The following is an 18,321-nucleotide window of genomic DNA, read 5'->3' as shown; positions in this document are numbered from 1 at the left end:
AGATGTAACTCTTGACATGATTTTCTCAAGGTTATAACTCTTCCAATGGCTTTCTTGACCAGACATGAAGAGTCTATAAAAGCAATACCTTGACTTGCATAAATGACAACTTCTTGAACAACTTTTGAGAAACCTTTAAACCTTTACAACCTTTATGATTCTTTAAGAATTCTTTCCTACTCATATTTCTTCTTCTTCCTTTGCTAAAAAGCTTTCAAAGTTTTCTGTTTTCCAAACCTTGTTCTTCTGCAAGTGAAAATTCTGCAGAAAACAAAAGTGTGCTATATCTTTTCATTCTCTTCTCCCTTTGCCAAAAAGAATTCAACAAGGACTAATCGCCTGAATTCTTTTTGTGTCTCTCTTCTCCCTTTTCCAAAAGAATAGAGGGATTAACCGCCTGAATTCTTTTGTGTTTCCCTTCTCCCTTTCCAAGAGAATTCAAAGGACTAATCGCCTGAGAATTCTTTTGATTCTTCCCTTTCCCTTAAACAAAAGATTTCAAAGGACTAACTGTCTGAGATATCTTTTGTTTCCCCTTACAAAGATTCAAAGGACTAACCGCCTGAGAATTCTTTGTCTTAACACATTGGAGGGTACATCCTTTGTGGTACAAGTAGAGGGTACATCTACTTGGATTGTTGTAACTGAGAACAAGAGAGGGTACATCTCTTGTGGATCAGTTCAAGTGGAGGGTACATCCACAAGAGAGGTTACATCTCTTGTAGACCAGCTCTATATTTGGGCTTATGTGATATTTATCTTTATGTTAAGTTGCTTTTTCAGAAAACTCCGGATCTAAATTTTGTATTAATTTAATTATAAATATTGATTATATAATTATTAATTTTATAATTTTTTTCTAGTTATTATTTTTATAAAATGACATTAATTTTGGTTTTTTTACACAAAATAAAAGAAAAATTAATTAAAAATGAATAAGTTTTCTTTTTATAAATTTTGAAAACTAAAATAAAATTTCAGTTTTTAGTGAATTTTCAAAAGATAAAATAAATTTAACTGAATAAAAGTTTTCTTTTAAAAATTTCAGTTTTCATTTCTTAAATAAAAATTTAAACTCATTATTTTTATTTATTTAATAAAATTTCAGATTAAAAACTAAAGTTTTTAAAAGTGTAAGAATTAAAATTCTATAAGTTAAAAATCTTTAATTCCAACACAATATTTATTACATGCATATGTGTAATATGTTTTTAGCCAAAAAAAATTTGTATATTATTATAAGGTTGTTTTAACTTATAATGTATAAGTTAAAAATGTTTAACTCAATTAATTAAATAAATATGTGTGAATTGCTGTAAATATTTCAATACTATTTTCAATTCTAACTCATATTTTTTTATTTATAATTTAGTGTCTAACTTATGTATAAAGACTTATAAAAAGGATGACAACAAAGTTGTCATGATTTGTAGAAGGGGGAGATTGCATATATTGGCGTGAGTGAGAGAAGGTCACTACTACAATTTATTGATTTAACCTCGTAAGCTTAGCATTAGTTTTTCGCAAAATCGATGTAAATAAAAGCGCGGTGACATTTTGGTAAATAAGTTGACTTAATTAACATCGATTTTAAAAAAACCGATGTTAACAAGTTGATGTTAACATTGGTTTTTCCAAAACCTGATGTTAACATTAATATCTTAACATCGATTTTTTTTAAGAAACCGATGTTGTCTTATTCATAACTTAAAACCCCAAAATCCATTTTTCCCCCACGCGATCAGTTACCAAAACCCTTCTTCTTTTCTTCCTCATCGCTCAGGCTCGAAAGACCTGTCTGTCTTCCTCACTCAAGCTGCCATTCCTTCTCCCTTTCGTCCTCATCGTTCAAGCTTGAAAGACCTGTCTGTCCTCCTCACTCAAGCTGCCATTGAGGTTCATGTTTTGGTTCGCACAGGCTCGATGAGTTCCCATTCGTGACTGCTGCGATTTAGGTACGTGGCTGTAGAAGCAAAGCTTCATGATGAATCAAGATTGATTCAAAGATGTTTTGATGATAACAAAGGTGATGACAAAAAGCTCAAAGGTCAATCAAAGAATGAGTTCAAGATGTTCAAGATAGAATCAATAACACTTCAAGATTCAAGAGGAAAGTTGATTTCAAGAATCAAGAATCAAGATTCAAGGATCAAGCTTCCAAGAATCAAGATCAAGATTCAAGACTCAAGATTCAAGAATCAAGAGAAGACTTAATCAAGACAAGTATGAAAAGGTTTTTTGAAAAACTGAGTAGCACATGGATTTTTCTCAAAACATGTTTACCAAAGAGTTTTTACTCTCTGGTAATCGATTACCAGATTATTGTAATCGATTACCAGTAGCAAAATGAATTTGAAAAAGTTATCAAATGAATTTACAACGTTCCAATTGATTTCAAAAAAGCTATAATCGATTACAATGTTTTGGTAATCGATTACTAGTGCCTTTGAACGTTGAAATTCAAATTCAAATGTGAAGAGTCACATCATTTCACATAAAAGCTTTGTGTAATCAATTACACTGATTTGGTAATCGATTACCAGTGATTGTTTCTGAATAAATCAAAAAGATGTAACTCTCCAAATGGTTCTTGACTTTTTCAAATTGGTTTTAAGTTTTTCTAAAAGTCATAACTCTTCTAAATGGTCCTCTTGACCAAACATGAAGAGTCTATAAAAGCAAGGCTTTGTTTTGCATTTTATATCAATCCAACCAATCTTATACAATCCTTTACAAGCCTTGAATCTCTTTGAACTTCTTCTTCTTCTTTGTGCCAAAAGCTTTCCAAAGTTTTCAGGTTTTTTAAACCTTGAAAACTTGTGCTATTCATTCTTTTCATCTCTTCTCCCTTTGCCAAAAAGAATTCGTCAAGGACTAATCGCCTGAATTCTTTTTGTGTCTCTCTTCTCCCTTTTCTAAAAGAACGAAGGACTAACAGCCTAAATTCTTTTGTGTCTCCCTTCTCCCTTGTCAAAGAATTCAAAACGACACAGTCTGAGAATTCTTTTGATTATTCCCTTTCCCTTATACAAAAGTTTTCAAAGGTTTAACCGCCTGAGAATTCTTTTGTATCCCCATTCACAAAGTATCAAAGGTTTAACCGCCTGAGATCTTTGTCTTAACACATTGGAGAGTACATCCTTTGTGGTACAAGTAGAGGGTACATCTACTTGGGTTGTTGACTGAGAACAAGAGAGGGTACATCTCTTGTGGATCAGTTCTAGTGGAGGGTACATCCACTAGGTTCAAAGAGAACAAGGGAGGGTACATCCCTTGTGGATGTTTGCTTGTAAAAGGATTTTTACAAGGTTGAAAAGAAATCTCAAGGACCGCAGGTCGCTTAGGGACTGGATGTAGGCATGGGTTGTTGCCGAACCAGTATAAAAACTCTTGTGTGTTTGTCTCCTTCTTCCCTACTCTTTTACTTTCCGCTGTGCATTTTAATTTTCGCTTTTACTTTTGGTTAAGTTTCTCTTCTACTCCTTATTCTCTTAACAACATAAGTAAAAGTCTTAGAAGAGTAAATTTTTAATTAGTAAAGATTTAGGAATAATTAATTCAACCCCCCCTTCTTAATTATTCTGAGGCCACTTGATCCAACATGGGCAAACCTTCATGTTGCTTTAACCTTATCCCTATAGAATGTTAACTTCGGGTTGGTGAGTTCGTTGTTTCGTAGGTTTTAGACATTGTCTTGGCTCCTGGTTGGTGGGTTCATGAGTTTGTGAGTTGGTGGGTTTGCGAGTTCCTAAGTTGGTGGGTTCGTGAGTTCGTGAGTTGGTGGGTTCACGGGTTTGTGAGTTCGTTATTTCGTAGGTTGCTCTCTTTGGCACTTTTGATTCTGTAAGTTTTGTCTTCAACTTTTGATAGCTGTAACAATTCTCAGATTTTACTTTGAAGGGATAGCATTCGATCTTTATTCTCCTTTCGTTGTCTCTTATTATTTCTTTATATACTAGTTTTGAATGAAATATTGGTCGATTCTGTTTTGTATGCCAACCTAACCGTGAGAGATGAGTGGTTTGAATACACTTGAAAATACATATATAGATATCTTTTTTTTTAAATGTTTTTTGTTGTATTTAAAAGAAAGGCTGGAAATTTGTTCTGTGACTGCTACTAAGTGTTAGAAGAAGATGCTTGTTTCTGCCAGTTGCAGAGACTTTGATGCCACCACATGGGATGTATAGTTAGATACTGAAGATTACAAGAAGATCCCAGTTTCAATGTAACAACAATTAATCCAGTCATAAATCAATTGTTTTTATTTATATCAGTCCATTTTATCCCATTTTGTTTTGGATTGCTTAGCCTGAAACCTTGTTAGCTGTTACTATAAATTGAATTCACTAAAAATGAAATAAAAACTATATGAAAAGTAAGGATTGCCTTAATGTTTGTCTTTGGTTGTACTCCTAGGCTTAGGATGTGATAGTTTATCTAAGAGATTAGGACCATGTCTCTACTTAAAGCAATATTTATAATTAGAGGAACAAGGAAAAGAAAGGGTTTATCTGTAGTCATCATGATTTGGAGGGTATTGAGAATTGTAAACTAAGCCAGTTCGATTAGGAAGCAAGAGGATATGGAGACTAATTTTTTACTTGCTGAAATCTTCGATGTTCTAGTCTAGCAGGCATGCCAATATTTTGTATTTAAATATAGAATCAATTTTAGGCATTTTTCTTTTCTTATATGTAAGTGTATGAATAGGAAAAGGTGTGTTACTAATACTCCAGGGCTGTAACATACCTCAAAGGAGACGCAATTTAAATGAATGTGAATTCATGTAGGCTTACTTCTTGGGGTCTTGGACAATGAGAGTATTTGTTATTATCATGACTACCCCGCATGTTCGATTTGCTATAGTATTAGTAACAGGGCAAAGTATAGGCATAACACATCACTACCTGATAGGAACTCGAAAAATAAGATCGAACCTAGGTGGAAAGAATCACAAAGAGTAGAATTTTACTATTAAAAATTGAACACAAAGTGGAGAATTGAATAATGATCTTTCCTCCCACTCCCTAATCTGATTTGTCGAATACCCCCCTCAATCTGATTTCCTTATTTATCTAACCAAACTCCAATACTGACTAACTAACTAATTATTCTCACTAAATAACTTATGGACTAACTAACTAACAACTGTCCATATTCAACCCTCCATATTATACATCCTAACAATAGTTCCCCCTTGAAATTCCAGCTTGCCCTCAAGGTGGAAATAGGGAATTCAGAACCTCACAGGCTTTGATCTTTTTCTTGAATTATATATGCAGAAATTTCTTCAATTCAATCTGGCTTATTAGCTGTCACAAGCTAGCTGGCCTCTTCATAAGGTACTCACCTACACAAGTTTTGGCATGTTAAGTTATTTGGTTTGTGCATAGTGTTATTTCATTTATTAAGTGGATGTTCATTTTACTTTTTCGTTCCTGTTTATAGCAACATAAGTTGAATTTCAAGTAGGCATTGCTATCTTGTAACTAAGAATAATATTGAGCAATGATGTGACTAGAACCATATGAAGCTTGATTGTCAACCTCATTACCTTATTTGAAGTTTTATTCACACAACATACACTACTGACACAAAATTTCTTGAATTATATATGTAAAAATTTCTTCAATTCTGGGTTATTAGCTGTCACAAGCTAGCTGACCTCTTCATAAGGTACTCACCTACACAAGTTTTGGGATGTTAAGTAATTTGGTTTGTGCATAGTGTTATTTCATTTATTCAGTGGATGTTGATATTTCTTTTTCCTTCCTGTTTATAGCAACCTAAGTTGAATTTGAAGTAGGCATTGCTGTCTTGTAACTAAGAATAATATTCAGCAATGATTTGACTAGAACTTGTAAGTGCCAATGAAATTTGTAGTTAGGCTTAATGGATAAGGTATGTAATCAAGGATCAAGAAATGTACATACTTTGTAATGAATCAAATCACCTTTAGAGAAATTAAGGGTGAAGGTAGGTTGGTCAGCTCCAAGGTAATGAAATATGTTGTGCTTGCGTATTTTAATATCCCAATTTCTCGCAGCTCTACTTTCAATCTCTGAAATATGTTGTAGGTTTCATTCTTTCCTTAAATAGTCACTAGTTTATTTATAGATTAATTATTCTATATTTTAGAAGTAATATGGAGTTTTGTCATATAGCGGTGCCCATTGGGCATTTCTAAACCTTAATTGTTCAATTAAGAAATCCATTCAAGTTTTTTGTCATTCTTCTTTCCTTCATCTCTAATAGTTGTTACAAATTCATACAACTTCATTAATTCAACTCATCCTTTAATGTAAGTGGTTCTTCTGACAATCATATGCAAGAACAATCTAATCTTCCTTATTATCGCTAAAGTGATATCTCAAAAAACAAATCATGTAACAGTAACCCAAAGCCACCAGTGAAAACCACAAGTTCTAGATGAGATAAAAGAAACTCAACAAATATATCTACGAAAGTTCTTTGGCAGCAGCAATAACAACTTCCTTGGTGATACCAAACTCCTTGTATATTATTCCTGTTGGTGCACTTGCTCCAAATCGATCAATGCCTATGGCCTTTCCTTTGCTTCCAATAATGTTGTGCCAAGCAAATGTTGATTCTGGCTCAATGCTAACTCTAGCTGTTACTGAAGCAGGTAGAACACTCTCATTGTATTCATCTGACTGCTCATCAAAAAGTTCCCAGCTAACAAAAGAAACAACTGTAACAACTTTTCCTTCCTTCCTTAGATCCTCAGTAGCAGCAACAACAATTTCCAACTCAGAACCAGTTCCAATCAAAATAACATCAGGCTTGTTACCTGATGAGTTGTCTGAAATGGTGTAGCCACCCTTTTCAAATCCCTCAATAGAAGTTCCTGGAAGTTGGGTCAACTTTTTCCTACAAAGTGCAAAAATTGAGGGTCTCTTCCTGTTAACCACAACAACTTTGTATGATCTAGCAATTTCATTACCATTAGCTGGATGAAGCATCAAAGTGTTTGGCATTGCCCTGAAGCTTGCCAAATGCTCTATTGGCTGATGAGTTGGTCCATCCTCTCGAAGTCCAATCGTATCATGAGTCATCACATAAATAACTTCAGCTTCACACAGTGCATAAATCCTTATGGCAGCTCTCATGTAGTCAGTGAAGACAAAGGGCATTTAGATTTTGCTGAAACAGATTTCTTGTAGCATATGCAGGGCTTTCTGGAGTGTATGTCTGAATGTTGAAATTTAATTAGAAGGGTAGTCAATAATCCAGAAACAAATGATGGAAGTCAAGTTTTATTTATCTTAAAAGTTTGAAGGCTATACATGCATGAAGCAAAAAGATGGATGATGAGTGAAGATGCAATGTACTTAATATGAATTTTAACTGTAATTAGGAAAGTTAATGATTATAACAAACCATGGAAACGAATCACCACCATTCAGTAAAATTGGATTACACATCATTTACCTACTAAGGAGATATAGCTCAAAATAAATATTATGAGAAACCTAGAAGTTTGTTAGTTTACTCACCGGAAGTGCTTTCTCCCAACCAGCTGGTAATTCGCCAGTAATAATAGCCTTTAGCTCTGTAGCTTCCTCATTGTATTTCTTCTCATATTCCACAAACTTGGCATTCTACTCAGCTTCAAGTTTAGCACCCTCAGAGGTATGGCAACTCCAATGCCTAAGGAAAAATAAAGAAAGTTTCATTCTAGATCATGAAAATCTCAGCAGACTAAGATGAAACAAAGATATCTCTAACTCCCCATCCATACTTCTTGACATCTTCTAGCACATGGAAAAGCTCGTATGGCCATCCAAGATTCTTCCTTGTAGCATCCACTTCTTTAGTACCTAATGCACTCCCATGAACATTGTAGGAATTAGCCTTGTTTGGAGAAGCAAATCCAATGGTAGTGGTTACCTGTGAAATAGTAATGAGTTTGGAAATGGGCATAGCAGATGTTGGAGATGGCTCGACAACGGAAGTTTGGCAATCAGACTCAGAATCTACAAATACCTCATCACTTGATACATTATCAGTATGATCAATTGTCTTGACTATTCAAAAAGGCATAAGCCAAATTCTCCATCTACGTCCATATGAAGCTGGTCCAAGAGCATCATTCTTGGCCTTCACTGCATCATCCAGTCCCACTGGAATTGTATCTTTGGGCTCAATAGGTAAGTCTAAACCAAATACAGTCATTCCAAGTACAAGAGGAGCGGCCTTTTCCCACAGCAGATACCTTTCTCTGAACTTCAGAACAAGATTTTCATTCTTAATTATGGATAATGCAGAACTTCTAAATTCTTCCGCAGATATCCGATGTGCTTCAAAAACCTCGGCAGCAACAACCAAATCCATACCCGCTTTAAGTTCATGACCACAAAGTGAGGCCTCAAACCCTGCATATTTTAAGAAAAGTAAATAAACGATTTATCAGTGCCAAACAATAATTGCATAGAATAAGCCAAACCAATTTGAAGCATAGTTGTTAGCTCTTGTCTCTTACTCAAAGTAGAATGACTTTGGTCCTCCTCATTGGAAGTTGTTGTTTGAGGTTCAGTTAGTTCACTTTTCTTACAAGAATCTTCAAGGGCAGAGGTTTGTTGACTATCATCTACCAGGTCATTTGATACTGACTTTCCAACATGTTCATCATTACATTCAATAATATCCTTAGTACTAGTGTCAACTTCTACTGGTGCATCTTTATCAACCTCTTTATTATGGCCCAAAAAAAATCATGGTTAGATCGAATTTATGGGCATCTTGGATTCTATTGTGAGCGAGGTGAACCTCATTTGAAGCTTGTCAAAGTTTCACTTTTAAAGATTCATTTTCTTCCTCAAGAACTTTCAGATTGTGCATTATATTTGTCATTTTCTATTCTGCATGTTCCAAACAGTCACAACTCAAATTGTGCATTCTTTCTATTCATCAATAACAACATGCAGGATTGAGCTGAACCTGAACCTGAACCAGAACCAGTTTCTAACATTGCCATATTTAAAATTTTGAACCTGAACCAAGTTCTTCCATTATTTAACATGGCTCTTAATCTTTATTCTTGTCATGTGTTCTAACTTCTATGTTCCTCAAGGACATGGAGATTGAACCTCGTATCAGTTATGCTAGAAACAGTCCCAATAAAAATTGTATAACCAATTTAAGGCAATTGTATAACCAACAGAAATTGAGAGCTCACTGCAAGACATTTTTCTGCACACAAGAGCACAGGAACATAAAAGAAATTATAGGTCCTACATAGAAATGAATGAATGTTAGTTAATGTAGAATGAGTATGAGAATAAAATATCAAGTTGAGGTGTGAAATGCAGTAACAAAATTATCATTACTTTCTTTCCTTTTCCAATTCTTATAAGCTTTTTATGGACTTAAATAATGTCACCATACTTCACCAACTAAACCAGCAAAGAGGTGATCCCTCTTGTTGTCTGATTTTGAATTGGACAAGCATGTAACATTGGAACTGTGAGCTTAGCACCAGTTACAATGTTGACAGCTAGATTGTGAAGTTCACTAGCTAGATAGATAGCTAGATTGTAAACCTAGGTAGCTAGTGAGAAGACACAGCTAGCATGCATGTCCCAAGCATGCAAGCTGTGTCTTATAATATCCACTGCTCTTTCTGTAAAATCAATTTTAAAATAACCAAAGTAAAAAAATTCATATATAATATCAAATTCTATACAACTTTATCTGCTGCAAACACTACTATAGTACTATTGCTATGTCTTATAAAATATAAAACTGCAGTTACTTCTCTGCCCCTTCTCAAGGTAAATCACAAGTATTTACCTCCTTAAAGTGGCCAAATACTCCTCTTTGGTCATAGTCTACATTATTTCTATCTCTTTCTCATAATCTGATATCTGTTGAAAGTATAAGGAGCATTAGATAAATCATCTGCGTCTAAACAAAAATATAGTCAATTAGCTTCTACCTTCATCCAAGCTTAGTAGGATACCACGTCAAATGTTCTGGTTCTTCCAGGATAGCAATGTCAGCATCCCTGGATGGTATAAATTGATAGCAATCTCTCCACCAGGTATTATACTTCGCCTTGCATCTGAAAAATACACATGAGAATGACAAAAATATTAGAACCGACAGTAGTGATATGAAACATAAAGTAAGATTGTTGGGATAAACCAGTTCTTCTGGTGAAGTAAAATTGAGATTGGTGGGATAAACCAGTTCTTCATATGATTTGCAAAGTCATGGAACTAGCAGAGTGAGTTTCTGCTTTGCAGCTTGTGATGAATTTGCAGCTCGAAATAATGGGTTTACAGCTGTTCCCATCATCCAAGGAAGCAAATATATAAACTAGCTGACTGCCTAGAAAACTACAACAAAGAAAACAAATATATAATCCTGGCAGGTCATGAATACTTGATCTTGCAACAAATTTTAGAAAAAGTAAATAGCTATAATCATTTAATGAAGCACTGGAAATTTTAACTTGCTTCAAAATGATGGGACATTAACTTGCTTCAAAATTATGACACATTAACTTGCTTGAAAATCAGACACATATCTTGGTTTGCAGTGCCATATAATCAATAGCCCAATTATAATAATTCCTAGGAGTCCGATACCTAGAAACCAACAAAGAGGGATGGGTCGTAAGAATTGAAGATTATCTTGAAGAACTACTTACAAAAGTCAAATTTTGAAACTGTTTGACTTATTCACATTGTATGACTGTCCTCACTACTGTGTATGCTAGTTAGACTTATGATTTTGAGACATTGAGAATGTCAATTGATATCTGTCATACTTTAAGCCTACTGATTGTCACATATTGATATTTGTTTGATGATTGATGTAGGTGGTCATTGAGTTATTTGTTAGATTGTTCATTTCATTTTGGACTGTGCTGCTCATCATCATAGGTACAAATGTTTGTTACCAATTAATGTTTTTATTACTTGTTCACCGCCATTAAAGACAACTGATATATGAAATATAAATTGTGTTCATGATGAGAGAACCTTAGATTCCCGTTTGAGGTTGAATGCAATGATTCTTGCGGACAATTTGCATTAATCATTGTATTCAATCTTGAATTGTTCGTTTGGACAGTTTGGGGAGACTGATATTTTTATGGTAGATTCATGCGTTAAGGTTAACATTATTTTGTTTAATTTGATGAAATATTGGTACAATGCATTTCTAGTTTCTCTGAGTGCATACTTGATTATCGGGAAATTAATTTCACTGATTTCATGTCGTGTACTTGGAGACCAATGTGAAATGCTGCCGAAATTTTGTCAAATTTAACAGAATAGAATTAACCCTAGCGTATGAAGCTACCATAAAAGACGGTCTTCCTGAATGGGATAGGGCCAAACCTATAATAAAAAAAGTGAGATTTTCATGCATCGAATAACATTGTGAGTATCACAGAGTTATTACTTAGATGGATCGAAGTTGGATGAATGAAAGTCGCATTAGCCTAGAATATGAGGAAGGCATCGAGCAGTTCTTGCAATTTGCTTTAGAAAGAAGTCGACTGGATGAAGATGGAAAATATTATTGTCCTTGTATCAATTGTTTGAATGGAAGACGATAAATACTGGATGACATATGGGAGCATCTATTATATGATGGGATTGAGAAGAATTACATGACATGGATATGGCATGGTGAATTGACAAACATGCAGAGTGGGTCCTAATCTGAACCGTTTGATGTAGAAATGGGAGATCGCTTGGAGGATATGATTCGTGACCTTAGACAAGAGTCTTTTAAGCAAGCACATGCCCCTATGTATGAAGGATTGCAAAGTGATTCAAAGAAGCCTTTGTATACGGGGTGCAAGAATTCCTTGACGCTGTTGTCGGTGGTGTTAAGTCTGGTTAATGTCAAGGCCAGATATGGATGGAGTGACAAAAGCATTAGTTCACTGCTTCAAGTAGTGCATGATCTACTTTCAGAGGAAAACACGTTGCCTAAAAGTTACTATCAGGCCAATAAGATACTGTGTTCGAAGGGTATGGAGTATCAGAAGATTCGTGCTTGCCCGACATATTGCATACTGTATAGGCATGAATTCAAAGAAATGTCCAAATGCCCTAGGTGTGGGGCATCACGGTACAAAGTGAAGGATGATAAGGACTACAGTTCTGATGAAAACTCAAAGAAGGGCCCTCCAGTGAAGGTGTTACGGTATCTTTCCATCATTCCAAGGTTTAAGCGTTTTTTTGCTAATGAAGATGACGCAAAAGACCTTACCTGGCATGCAAATGGGAGAAACTCTGATAGAATGGTCCGTCATCCGACTGATTGCTCCCAGTGGAAGAAGATTGATGGTTTGTATTCGGATTTCGGCAAAGAGGCAAGAAATCTTAGGCTTGGACTAGCCAGTGATGGAATGAATCCATATGTCAATTTAAGCACTCAACACAATTCATGGTCAGTTCTACTAGTAATTTACAATTTGCCTCCTTGGTTGTGCATGAAGCGAAAATACATGATGTTGTTTATGATGATATCGGGCCCAAGATAGCCAGGAAATGACATTGATATTTATCTAAGTCTGTTGATTGAAGACCTGACAAAGTTATGGGATGAGAGGGTTTTAGTGTTAGATGGGTTTCGCAAGGAGACTTTTCAAATGCGTGCAATGCTTTTTTGTACCATTAATAACTTTCCAGCATATGGGAATCTGAGCGGTTATAGTGTTAAGGGTCATCATGCATGCCCCATCTGTGATGAAGACACAAGCTACATACAACTGAAACATGGTAGAAAAACAGTGTACACTAGGCATCGTCGTTTTCTAAAACCTCGTCACCTTTACATGCGATTGAAAATAGCATTTAATGGAAGTCAAGAGCACGAAACTGCGCCGATACCGTTGATTGGTGAGCAGGTCTTCCAGCGGGTTCAACACCTGAATATTGTATTTTGAAAGACCCAAAAGAAGGATAAAAGTAAGACTTGCATATGGAAGAAGAGGTCTATTTTCTTTCATCTTCCGTACGGGTCTGATTTAGATATTAAACATTATATTGATGTTATGCATGTGGAGAAAAATGTATGTGATAGTGTCGTTGGGACGCTCCTTAACATTTAAGGCAAGATGAAAGATGGTCTAAATACCCGTCAAGATCTAGTTGACATGGGTATACGATTGCAGTTGCATCCAAGTTCTGATGGTAAAAAAATATACTTGCCTCCAACTTGTCATACTTTGTCCAGAAAGGAGAAGATTAGCTTTTGTCAGTGCCTGTACCGGGTCAAAGTCCCACAAGGATACTCTTCAAATATTAAAAAAGCCTTGTGTAGTTGAAGGAGCTTAAGATGGTAGGGTTAAAGTTTCACGATTGTCACATTTTGATGCAACAATTGTTAGTCGTGGCCATACGAGACATTTTGCCTAACAAAGTCAGGTTAACCATAACTCGCCTGTGCTTTTTCTTCAATGGCATATGTAGCAAAGTCCTTGACCCTGTCAAGTTTGATGACTTGGAAAATGAGGCCGCAATTATACTGTGCCAGTTGGAGATGTATTTTCCTCCTGCTTTCTTTGACATCATGGTTCACTTAATTGTTCATCTGGTCAGAGAAATCAAATGTTGTGGTCTTGTTTATTTGCGGTGGATGTACCCGGCTGAGCGATACATGAAGATCTTAAAAGGGTATACCAAGAATCTACATCGTCTAGAAGCATCTATTGTTGAAAGGTACATTACAGAAGAAGCCATTAAATTTTGTTCACAGTACATTGAAAAGGCTAAACCTGTTGGCCTTCCTGAGTCTCACCATGACAATAGAGTGGGCGGTAAGGATTCAAGAGGACTGCATGTTATGACTCCAAGTGTAGAAGATTTGTTACAAGCTCACTTGTATGTGTTGAATAACAATAATAAATTTTTGTCACACATACTTCAGCATGAAGGTTTAGTCAAACAAAGTAATCCAAAAATGTCAAAGAACTGGGTCTTGAAAAAGCATAACAAGACTTTCTTTGATTGGTTTAAAGATACAATCTTTGCTGATGAAAATGCTTCTAAAACATTAAGAAAGCTAGCAGATGGGCCTAAAAGAAATGTTATAACTTGGCAAGGATACGACATAAACAAGTATTCCTTTTATACGAAAGCACAAGATGAGAAAAGTATAATGCAAAACAACGGGGTCACCCTAAGGGCTAAAGCTCAACATTTCGCAAGTGTACATGATGACAATCCTTGTGTAGCTTCCAACCCATACTTTGGGTTCATTGATGAAATTTGGGAGCTTAACTATGTCAAATTTACTATTTATGTTTTCAAATGTAAATGGGTTGACAGCAACACCAGTGTGTGGACTGATGATGTAGGATTTATGTTGGTAGACCTAAAGAAACTAGCTTACCACAATGACCCTTTCATCATGACAGAACAAGCTAAATAGGTATTTTATGTGCAAGACCCTTGTGATGAAATGTGGTCCGTGGTTCTACACGGGAAAAAAATTGGTGTTAATGTAGAAGATGATGATTTATACATTGATACTTATGTTAGTCCTTTGTCCACACAAATGATTCATGCTAATCGTAATGATCATGATGAAGGATAATTAATTAACATCGTCTAATGTAATTTTCTAATTATGTATTTCATTTCGGTATATTCATTTACATAACTGATTCAGTTTTTTGATAATGTTAACTAACTCAAGTTTTTTTCTTTACAGGCCCATGGCTACTCCACCTGCCTCACCTCCTCCTCCTCCTCCTTCTCCTCCTCCTACAGTAGCATCAACGTCTCCGTTTACCTTGAAGCGAACATGCAAAGCCACACGGCTACGATGCTTGGCCACTAGACCACCTGGGGCAGAGAGACCGGTGGTCCACGTCGATCCTGCGATCGGGAAGGTCGACGGTTCCCACAAGAAGAAATTAAGAACATATTTGGGGATTGCCGCTCATGATAAGGTCGACGTGACATACGAGACTTGGAAGGAAGTCCCTACTACTCAAAAAGATTTGATATGGAAGGATATTCAAGTATTTTAGTTTTCATCTTTCATTTTATTTATTAGCCAAAATTTATAATTTACTAACAATAAAACCTAATTTATTGTTTGTCAGGCTGAATTTGATATCCCTGAAGCTTCTGAGGGTAGGACAAAGAAGAAAATACTTCAGACTGTTGGCGAGAGGTGGAGATAGTTTAAATCTGATTTGACGAGAAAATGGGCACTTGCAGCCGACAAGAACAGTGTGGACGACACTGTTTGTGAAAAATACGACAATAGCAAGGAGAAATGGGCCTAGTTTTGTCAGACTCGCAGAGACCCCTTGTGGGAGGTATGTACTTTGTCGTTTTAATTGTTTTCTACTAAAAATTCAGTTCTTATAATACATTGTAGTAATCATTTTCATTAATGTTTAATTTTTGCAGGATGTGCGGAAAAAGGCACAGGCCATACAAAAGCAAAACACCACCCCCCACGTGTTGTCTCGTGGGGGTTATGAATATTTAGAACATAAGCTGATGGCTAAGAAGACAAAGAAAAAACTAGAGGAAGCTGCTCAATCCAGAAACACTAAGGGCGTGATTGACCCTCCATCTCCCATCAAACGACACATGAAGTGGAAGATGGCCCGCACCAAGAAAACTGGGCAGATGACGTCTGAGGCAACAAAGGAAATTGCTGACAAGATTGTAAGTTATTTTCAATTAAGAATTGTAATTATCTTTGTTTATTTTGTGAATGAATAAAAAAATATATGTGTTCTGTACAAGATTCTCTGGAGGAGCAAGCGTCACATGGTTCATTTGTCCCCCATGGACGTCAGGATCTCCTGACTGCTGCCATTGGGCAACCAGAACACCCTAGCCGTGTGACCAAAAAGCAATACTTTGGATCGGCTCCACAAACCTCCCGCAGTTCTTCCTCCATGGCTCCTGAAGAACTCGAGCAGCTGACTCAACAAATCAGGGACCAGCTGGAGGAGTCGATTACAGAAAAAGTGACTCAGCAGCTGATGTTATCCTTCAGCCAGATGTAGTCCCAGTTGAAATCACAGATCCAATCATAGGACTTGCATTGCCTCCAAAGCCTGAGGTTGGTCCCTCAGCTGCTCGTGTCAGCACAAAGGGGAGTTGTGTTGATCCCTCACCGACCAATCTAGACATAGGTGACGCAGACAAATGCGGGTTGTACATCGAAGAAAAATCTTCCCGCCTGGTTGCCCTAGGAAGATTTTATGAGGGATCCACAGTGGTTCACAACATCCCTTTGTTGCATGGCCAAGTAAAGGTTGGTGTTGAGGAGGTTAAAGATGCAGAGGTTCCCGTTCCTGTACCCATTAACGAGGTTATTTTAGTGGGGCAGACACTTAACACCTAAGATTATATTACTAATCAAAACATAGAGAAAGGTGTGTAATTGTTAGATCCTTATGTAATAAAGTGGCAATAAAATGTGTGCTACATAAGTTACAGAGATGAAAACACACATTTCTTAACTATATGTAGGCTGTTACCATCTACTCAGTGTAGATGGTAAGTTATAGCAAGCTAAGCTAAAAAACTGAAATAGGATCCAAGTCTAAAACCCTACATTTTCATACTTTTGGTAGGAATTTGTTAGTTAATCCCAAATAGGAATATTGTAACATCCTATTTTGAGGTGTTAGTTTTATAAATTGTTGTAGCTTATTTAAGTATGTACTGAAATAGGCCTCATTCTGGCTAGATTGAAAGAAACTTTATGCTCAAATCTTGGATAGTCCCTGCCTGAAATTATTGGTGTCTGCCAAGTGCTACCTAATATTCATTATTCAACTAAGATTTATTTTTACCTGAAGTTTCTCTGTGTTTTTTCTTTGGTTGGTAAACTAGACTCAGTTTTGGACTAAGATTTATTTGTTTAATCTAAAGATTGTTATTTAAAAGTAATATTATGTATGGCTCTAATTTGATAGTATTAGTGTATCATCTCAAACAAATGTTGCACTTCATGTTTGTGTCGACACTTGATAACTTGGCCTATGATTTTAAAAACTGAAGTTGATGAAACTCAACAAGTCTCTAATACACAAAAATGATAATGACGACAAAGTCCTACTTCACTATATGATTTCAATTACATGGGTTATAAAATGTAATTCAGTTTCAAAGATATGATTCATCATGAGATGTTTGTTCTTGCATTTGTGGTGTTTTGTGTCCTCTTGTGTAATTAAATGATATTTATTTCTTTATTGCAGGAGCCTTGCCTATTGTCCTATATATGAATTTATAACAAGTCTATCCTTGAGTGGGAAAAGAAGAGTGGTAAGACCTGAGTCTACTCTCTCCCTCAAGTCTTATCTTATCGAATTCGCAAGAAGCCTTGGATTTACTTTGTAGAGTATTGTCAAGTCCTTTCAAAGCATTGTTGAATACAAACATGAATATTTATTGTACAATTAAAATATTGATGTTCCTGACTAATGCTAATGCAAATGTATTGAAAAACAATACTGACCTATTAATTTTTCCTTTGAGGTAGTTGTCGACCTATTATACAATGAACAAAATCAGATGACAACATTTTCCTTAGACAAAATGACGACCATTTGCCAATGCGCACTGAAGTGGACACCAATATAGGTTATTATACTATTATACATTATTTAAATTCATTTGTTCAGTTTAACTTACCCATTCAAGTAGGCTCCTAGGTACACATCCCTATTTGATTTCTACATCCAATTCTTAATATAACTTTTTGATTCAAATTGCGATTGCCCAGATTTCTGTATAGACTGTGTGGCTCAAGGAATCTATACACATCAGCATTGCCCGCTCGCATACTTGTCTCATTCATATGCCTATTGTTGTTAACATAAAGTAAATTATGTATGAATAAAAAATAATAAATTAGGTAATAAACAATAATGTAAAGTGACTTATAGAATCCACAACTATATAACAGAGATGCTGAGACATTGACCATCGTGTGCTATTTCAGATAGATCTTCATGCTTTATGTACAAGGGGAAGTTGTCATTAAACACCCCAAATACGGTAGCATCCCACATAACCTACAACGGCTTCAGAAAAAGTTGTGGGATGGTCAATGTCATCAGATATAGGGGATCATGGACATCGTGATCAGGCCTATTTGCAAGTTTCGTCAGTCCCACAGCTCCCTGTTTATCCAACATAGTTAATTAACATAATTTAATTACAATGAACACTTTAATTGAAAAAAAAAGCATTTAATGACACTAAAATACTTGTTTTGATAAACGCTTGACAAGATGTGTCGGCCAAGTAAGGAAGGTGTTAAGTGCCTGCCCCACTAACTTAACCTTTT

The 18,321-nt window shown here is 35.8% G+C and overlaps 1 pseudogene; it reads right to left on the bottom strand.

The window, feature by feature from the left end:
* Positions 1 to 6,359: 6,359 nt before the first annotated feature.
* Positions 6,360 to 9,001, bottom strand: LOC114368377 (annotated as a pseudogene).
* Between the last annotated feature and the right edge of the window lie 9,320 nt (positions 9,002 to 18,321).

The sequence above is a fragment of the Glycine soja genome, chromosome 9 (genome assembly GCF_004193775.1).
Source record: "Glycine soja cultivar W05 chromosome 9, ASM419377v2, whole genome shotgun sequence".
Taxonomy (NCBI): Eukaryota; Viridiplantae; Streptophyta; class Magnoliopsida; order Fabales; family Fabaceae; genus Glycine; species Glycine soja.
Note: the sequence above shows the minus strand (reverse complement) of the source record. Positions and strands in the feature narration are given on the sequence as shown.